The sequence below is a fragment of the Canis aureus genome, chromosome 15, assembly GCF_053574225.1.
Source record: "Canis aureus isolate CA01 chromosome 15, VMU_Caureus_v.1.0, whole genome shotgun sequence".
Lineage (NCBI taxonomy): Eukaryota > Metazoa > Chordata > Mammalia > Carnivora > Canidae > Canis > Canis aureus.
In genome coordinates, this window is record NC_135625.1 from 39025349 (window position 1) to 39033910 (window position 8562).

At 49.5% G+C, this 8562-nt stretch overlaps 1 long non-coding RNA gene across 1 annotated transcript in view; it reads right to left on the reverse strand.

The window, feature by feature from the left end:
- LOC144284529 (uncharacterized) overlaps nucleotides 1–3098 on the reverse strand; it is a 133639-nt gene extending 130541 nt beyond the window's left edge. Inside the window, exon 1 of the long non-coding RNA XR_013352963.1 lies at nucleotides 2108–3098. This is a non-coding gene — a long non-coding RNA (uncharacterized LOC144284529). The remainder of the gene's footprint in view (nucleotides 1–2107) is intronic.
- Nucleotides 3099–8562: the final 5464 nt, after the last annotated feature.

The window sequence follows — 8562 nt, forward strand, 5'->3', positions numbered from 1 at the left end:
TTGTATTTCAGCCCTGCCTCCTTTCAGGAAGGACACAGGCCAGGACAACCTCCGCATGGTCTCAGAAACCCTTGGACTTGCCCCCACAGCAGGGCAGAGAATCCACACACCCTCATGAAACATTCCCAGCTTTGCCCATCAAAGCGATGTTCTTGAAACAGAGCTATCTCCAAATCCCTGGAGAAGCCAGATAGTTTCATCTGGACCCTTCTGAGACGGTTTGCCTCAAGCTTACAGTGTCAGCCACCTGCACCAAACTGTTCCCATCCAGACAGCGGCCTCTGCCACGGAGCACTGTAGAGGAGTGCTCACAAAGCAAGCCAACCAGGCCGGGTCTCCACCCTCCGGGCTCCTCCATGTGACACAGGAGACAGGTCCAAAGAGACACCCGGAGAGACTTGCTGCTGTTCCTCATGCCCAACAAGCCAGTCTGCGGCCTCGCATGCAGGAATAAATACATATTTGCTGAGCACCAAATTGGGTCTAATGACCCTGGCCTGTCTCACAGGGTCATCTTGAGAAATAGCTGATGTCAGACGATGAGTGTGAGCAGCTGTTCTCCATTTGCACTCAACAAGAGGAACGGGCCTTAAATTACAGCAGGAGGGATTAAGGTTAAACATTAAGAACAGCTTCCTGGCGAGGAGGGTCGTGAAACTCTGTAATGTGTTACCCAGGGACCGCCAGAGACATTCCTTTTTCAATGAGACTTTAAAACAGGAGGCTGGTGATCTGCCCAGGCAGTTTTATTAGGGACTTTATTAGGTCATCTGGCCCATCCTCCTGAAGACAAGGGCCTGGATTAAACACCCACCACTCAAGACCTTTCTGGACACAGGATGACCTCAAAGGCTCTAACAACCCAGAGTGCTGTGGTTCTGAAAATCTCCCCCACACCCCATGAGGTGAAAAAAGGATCCAGAGGCATCCGTGAGGCCACCTTCTGGGGGTTACTTCCAATGCTGACCTTGTGAGCAGTTGTCAAGGTTAACAATGAAGGGGAAATAGGGTGACTTCTGAACCCTCCAGAAACGACATATATTTGGGGCACCAAGAGAAGCCTCCCCCATCCCACCCCCAGGAACAGAGAAGTCAAAAAATCATAACATTTTACTGCCAAAGGGGCAATCCACCCATTTTACAGATGGGGAGATTGAGACCTAGAAATGGGCAGTGCCTTCACGCAGTTACATTGAACCAGAGCTGGGGTTGGAAAAACCTGATTGGGAGCCTGGCTTTGTCACCAACCGGCTTTGTGAGTGCAAACCCTCAGGAGCCTCATCTACAAGATGGGAATGTGTAAATATTAAACATAATGCACAGGACACCATCATCAATTCTAGAACACTCTAGATCTAAGGTTACTGCTCTTACTATCATTACTCCCAATTTGTGATCCTTTTTGATACTCCAGCTGCCTTACCTGTAGACATCTAACTTGTAGGTGACTCTCCTAAGTTTCCAGAGTAATAGAAAAATAAAATGTTTGATCTTTAGGACGAGGGAAGTTATATAATTAGCCTTAGTCATCCTGTTATCCAGGTCTGCTCGTTTTACAGATGAGGAGATGGAGGGTGCCTGCAGACCCTCAGAGAAACACAGGAGAGAACATGCCAGAAGCGGTCAGGTAGGGAAAGGAATGTGAGCGTAAGCTTGTGGACCTTTTGGTGCTTGCAGAGAATGCCTGCTCCCTGGCCATGGGTTTGATTTTCAATTTGGAATCCCAGGTAGCTACTTAGTAGCCTCACTGCATAGCCCCCAGTTACCTGATCCAGGGGCCAGCACCCAGACGGTCCCGGAAAGCCACTGGCTAACCTGAAGAACCAGTGTGGGGGTCCGGCTGGCACCAGGGTGAGCAGGAGGCATCCCAAGGTGGAGCCTTCTCAGCCCTTTCCTCTGTAGCCCTCCTGCCTCTGACCTGTCCCCCCCACTCATTCCCCTTCCCCTCTAGACCCACTCCAAGATCTATCTCCATCCAAGGCAAGAGCAGCTACCAGACACACAGGACACCTGGTGAGCCCCTCTTATTTGTAAATCTCCATGTGAGCAAATATTATGCGATTTGATCACCCGCAAACCCTCGTGCAAGATAGTTATCATCACCCACCTTTTAAGATAAGAAACCAAAGGTCAGAGAGGTTAACTGAGCCCGCTGTGATCACACAAGGAGCAAAGGCAGCAAATCCAGGGATTAAGGCCCAGACTCTGGGTTCTGAAGTCAGGCCTCCTTTCCTGAGGCAGCTGTTCCCAGCCCAGACCTGGAGCTTCACATCATGTCCTTCTTTCTGAATGCTTCTGGCGTGGCCTCCCTCTTCTGATGCCACAGCCTTCACTTGCTCCGGGACAGAGAGTCCCCTTCTCTGAAACTCCATGCCCCCTCTTGCCCAGGTCCTGGAGTTCCATGATGAATCACCGCCATCCCGACATCACTTGCCTGTCCGGACGTTCAGGTTTCCAGAGCCTCTATCACTGTGAGCCTCCTGCCTCTCTGGAGGGACTGTCCCCTCCCCTTGTTACCTGGGTGTTACCGTGCCTGCCACCAACGACACCCTTCGGGTTATTCTCTGGGCCTGCACAACAGGACCCCTCTTGAAACCCACCCGTCCCAGAGCGCTTGTCTTGCCTGCTCTGGACTCTGCCAGAAGATCCCCAGCCATGCCCGGACTAAGCTAGCAGCCGGCCTCCTGGAAACGCCGCAGAGAGAACTGCAGTAGCGGAGCAGTTCGGAGGACAGGACCTAGAGGTGACTAGCTGGGAGCTCCTGGCTAAGTCCCTTCTCTCGGCCTTGGGCTCCCTGTCCACAAAACAGAAACGTGAGTGCCCAGTTCAGAGGCTTACCATGAGAAGCAAAGGTGCAGGTGTTTGTGAGCAGTTAGAGCCTGGCACTCGGTTAGAACAACATGAATGTTAGAATAAATGCCTACAGCCTCCACGTTTAGAATCACAGACCAGGAGGCCAGCCCCAGGCTTGAGGAATCCCAAGGCTGCGAGGAGCCATCTCCCTCCCGATACAAGGGTCCTCACGACTGTGGCACCCAAGGGTGAACATCAACCTTTGGAATAACTGTAAAGACAGGGAGCTCACTACCTTACAGCAGAGCCTCCCAGCGTTGAACAATCTTAACTCGGTGTTTTGTTTTGTTTTGTTTTGACCCTGAGCTAACAGCAGCCTGCCTAGGGCTTCCACCCAGTGGCCTGAGCCCTGAGCCTGCTCCCTGCCACATGACAGCCTGGCCCCACATTCCCTTCTCACACGCACGCCCCCACCCCCGCTCTGGGCACCTTCCGCTGTGCACCTTGATTTACGGGCCGTTCCCAGGCTGGCAGGTAATGCAAACCAGCCTGGCGCAGTCCTGCCTGCCTCCCGCACCTTTCGTCTCTGGAGCCCCCGGGTGACATACCAGCACGCACACCCGTGTTGACAGCTCCGGGGGCAGCTCAGCCAGGCACGGCGTGGCCTGCAGCCAAGTGGATGGTGCCCAGGGACAAAGTAGAGAGTGTGGGTTCTGAGAAAAGCCTCCAAACACGTGACCAAAGACAGGGAAAGGAGAGATCTTTCCAGAATCTGCCTTAACGTAGGCAGAATAGACAGTTGGGGGCATCTAGGAGGCACCAGAAAATCTCCTGCTTCTTTTTCAAGTCTCACGCTTTGGGGTGCTTCTAGTCCTTTATTCAACGTACAAATTGACAAGAGGGTTCATGCATGAGGCCCATGGTACTTTGGTGCAGATGAAACTGACGTTGCAGGAGGGGACGTGACAGGACAGGGTACCCGGGGAGAGAGAATACTTTGGAAAATGAAGGAAAGGTCAAACTCCCTCTACCTCTCAGCCTGCCTAGAATGAAAGGAGGAGATAAATAATATTTATTTTAGGACCTACCATGTGCTGGGCGCTGCCCTTCACCACTGACCTAAATGAATATATATAATCTCTATAACAACACCGGCACTTAGTACCTCACCTTTTATAAATACGGAAATTCAGACTCAGAGTAGTCAAGCAGTGTGCATTAAGTCACACAGCTAATAAGAGGCAGAGCCAGAAACCAAACTCAGATCTGACTCAGCGCTAAGCCCTTTCCACTTCCCTCTTCGGTGTGACCCGAGCCCGGAGAGTCTCTGCATCAGGCTGGACAGATTCTCTCAATCTCTCTCTCTCTCTCTCTCAATCTCTCTCTCTGTCACACATACACACACATATGCACACACTCATACACACACATATGCACACCCACATGCATACACATAGGCTCACAGAGCCCAGCCTGAAGCCTGGAAGCCAGGGCTCAGACCAGAACGGGGTTCAGTTCCTAGCTCTGCTTCTCCAGAGCTGGTGACCTCTCTGAGCTTCAGCTTCCCCATCTGTATAATGAGGATAATAGCACCTACCTCATAGGATTTGTGAGATGATAAAATGAGTTACCATTTGAAACACACTTTGAACGGTGACTGAGCATGTGTCACACACGCATGCAAGCAAGCGCAGCAAGGAGCCCAGATAGGCCACGAGAGGTCGAGCTGGGGCTAATCCATGTCTCTGAGTTCCCATCTCAAAATAGGAAGGTTGTTCCAGATGAAGACTTCATGGCTTTTCCAAATCAAATATTCCAGGCCACGGCCCTGAGTGCTTCTCTCTGAGGTAGAGGGGACCGCTGAGCAGGCTGCAAGCAGGTCACTGGGGAGCATGGGGACTTCTCAGCTTTTTGAGAAAGTGGAGCTAACGATATCCCCCACACAACAAGGCAGTCCGAGTAGGTCACCTCTGCAGAGGAGCGCCTAGCCTCTGCGAGCCCACCAGCCCCTACAGCAGAGCACTGGCCCCGGGGATGAGCAGGAGAACAGGATGCCCCCAGTGAAGCCAGTAAGGAGAACCAGCTGCTCTGGGTCTCACCAGAGGCAGGACACAGGAGGGGCAAAGGGAAGACACTGCAAAGGGGGCGTCAAGCAAGGTCCTGGGAGCACCTCGCCCTCCAGAGGAAACAGCAGGGCTAGGGGGTGTGCAGAGCTTGGGGGTCATCATGCCCAGGGCCCACCTGAGCTACTGCTCCTTCAGACCTCTCATTCCTCCACTCTGAAATAGGAAATGCAATTTTTTAAGAAAAGATTTTATTTATTTATTTGAGAGAGAAAAAGAGAGAGAGAGAGCACAAGGTCAGGGGGTGGGCTGGGGGAAGTGGAGGGAGAAGCAGGCTCCCTGCTGAGCAGGGAGCCCATCATGGGGCTCCATCCCAGGACAACTTTTAAATTGGGTTTTATTTTGTTTTGTTTTGTTTTTAGTTTTATTTATTTATTCATGAGAGACGCAGAGAGTCAAAGACACAGGCAGAGGGAGAAGCAGGCTCCCTACGGGGAGCCTGATGAGACTCAATCCCAGGACCCTGGGATCATTCCCTGACCTGAAGGCAGATATTCAACCACTGAGCCACCCAGGTGCCCTTAAATTGGGGTTTTCTCTCCCTCAATCATTAGGCTGAAAAGAGAGAGTGAGAGAGCGAGGGCACGAGGGAGGTTCAAAGCGAGAGTGAGGGAGAGGGGAAGAGATGCTGCCAGTATCAGCAAATGTTGGGTTTTCCCTCAATTTCAGACATTTGGGGACCCACTGATTTATTTCCAAACATCTGGGTTCTTGAGTTTCAAGCCAGAAAGGGACTGATATGGACCCATAGGTTCAGCCCAGTCCAACTCAGCAAATGCTGGCCGGGCACCTACCATGGACCAGGTCACTAGGGAGAGAAAAAGCTCTAACAAGATGCAGTCCCTACCCTCCAGTAGTGTATAGTCCAGTTAACGAGGCTGAGTGTAAAGAAACAATGCTAATTCAAGGAGATATGATCATTGCAAGATTAGAGGTTCAAACAAAAGGGCCACCGAAGCCCAGGGAAGGGATGTATGGGAAGAAGACGAAGGAGGTGTTTGCTTTCTGGAGATGGTTTCATCAAAAGCCTTGCAAATGTCTATAATCTTTGAACTAGTGGTGTTACTTCTGAGGATCTACTTTGAGGGCATAACCAGAGAGGCCTGTGTGAGATGTCTGCTTTCACCCTAAGGGCCACAGGAAGGAAGCCTTTGGTATATTTCACACAGAGGGGTAGCATGATGGGATGGATCTGTGTTTCTAAAGAGGCTCTTGTTGTTGTGGAGAATGTGTGCCATGAGCAAGTGTCAGTACAAGAGCTTTATGTGTATTCCTTTATCTAGTTCTGACCACTTCATGAGATGGGGAAGCTGAGACTCAAAGCAGTGAAGTCACTTGCCTAAGGATGCACAGCTCATAAGAGGTGGAGTCAGGCAGTCTGCACACCGAAGAACTCAGTGACTGTGCTAGGACTGAGGGGAGGGGCTCATGTGATGTGGGAGGACCCGTTAGGAGCCACTGCAGGAACTCAAGTGGGAGATGAAAGTGGCTAAGAGTGGACTGTGGGGGGCAGCCCGGGTGGCTCCGTGGTTTAGTGCCGCTTTCGGCCCAGGCTGTGATCCTGGAGACCCAGGATCAAGTCCCATGTCAGGCTCCCTGCATGGAGCCTGCTTCTCCCTCCGCCTGTGTCTCTGCACCTCTCTCTCTCTCTCTCTCTGTGTGTGTGTGTGTGTGTGTCTGTCTGTCTCATGAATAAATAGATAAATTTTTTTTTTTTAAAAAAAGAGTGGACTTTGGGGCAAGGAGAGAAGCATAATTAGTAGGACTTGGTGATGGGCTGGGGAAGGAGTGGGAGGGGGAGGCAGCGGGGAGGGAAGGGTCAAGAGTAACCCTGAGGCCTCTGGGATGCACTTTTCTGATATGGGGAAGAAAAATGTTAAATACATGGGCAGCTGACCCTTGAACAAAATGGGGTTTGTGGCTCTGACCTCCCCTGCAGTCAATAATCTATGCATACAGAGGAGCACCTGCACCCCAATGTTTATAGCAGCAACATCCACAATAGCCAAACTATGGGAAGACCCCAGATGTCCATTAACAGTTGAATGGATGAAGAAGATGTGGCATATATACAACATAATACTACTCAGCCGTCAGAAAGAATGAAATCTTGCCACTTGTACTGACATGGCTGGAACTAGAGGTATTAGGCTAAGCAAAATGAATCAGTCAGAGAAAGACAATTATTGGATGATTTCATTCATATGTGGTATTTAAGAAACAAAACAGATGAACATTGGGGAAGGGAAAGAAAAATGAGAAAAAAACAGAGAGGGAGACAAACCATAAAAGACTCTTTTTTTTTTAACCTTTTTATTTATTTATGATAGTCACACACACAGAGAGAGAGAGAGAGGCAGAGACATAGGCAGAGAGAGAGGCAGGCTCCATGCACCGGGAGCCCGATGTGGGATTCGATCCCGGGTCTCCAGGATCGCGCCCTGGGCCAAAGGCAGGCGCCAAACCGCTGCACCACGCAGGGATCCCCATAAGAGACTCTTAACTCTAGGAAACAAACTGAGAGTTGCTGGATGGGATAACTGAGTGACGGGCATAAAGGAGGGCACATGATGGAATGAGCTCTGGATGTTATATGCAACAGATGAATGACCAAATTTTACCCCTGAAGCTAATAATACCGTGTACATTAATTAAATTGCATTTAAATTTAAAGAAAAAAATCTGTGCATGACTTTTGACTCTCCCAAAACTTAACTGCGAATAGCCTGCTGTTGACTGGAAGTCTTACCGATGACATAATAGTTGATTAACATATATTTTGTCTGTTATATGTATTCTATATTGTATACTTACACTAAACAGCTAGGGGAAAATATCTTCATTAAGAAAATCATAAGGGAGATGCCTGGGTGGCTCAGTGGTTGAGTGTCTCCCTTTGGCTCAGGTTGTGGTCCCGGGGTCCTGGGATTGAGTCTCACATCAGGCTCCGCACAGGGAGCCTGCTTCTCCCTCTGCCTGTGTCGCTGCCTCTCTCTGTGTCTCTCATGAATAAATAAACCAAATCTTAAAAAAAAAAGAAAAGAAAATCATAAGGAAGAAAAAATATATTTACCCTACCACACTGTATAATTGAAAAAAATCTGCATATAGGTGGCTTACACAATTCAAACCCATTCTGTTCAAGGCCTACTATACACATACATATATACACACACAGGCATATCAGAGAACATCAGGAAATGTAACAAAATGACAACAGTGGCTATCATTCAGTAGAAGGCTAAAAGGTTATTTTTATTTCTTCCTGACATATGTATATTTTTAAAAAATTTTTATAATAGATATATATCATTTCCATCATCAAAGCAAAACTAGTTAGACCTCCAAGCTATGCACCAGTATATGTACATCTCTGAGATGCCATATCTGTGCGTAGACTACCAGGCATTATCTGGAAGCACATCCATCAGTGTGAATGAAGTAAGTGACCATTGCAGTGTCAATCTCAGGAAATGACAATCAGCCTTCGGCCAGCTCATAGCTCTCCCTGGGGTCCTCAAGGGTGGACCACAGCCTGAGGCCAACCAAGCTCCATTCTGAGCCTGAGGGAAGACATTCCAAGCAGAATTCTCACCAGCAATTTCAGACCTCTCCTTGCAGAGGAGGGTGTGACCAAAGTCCTGCA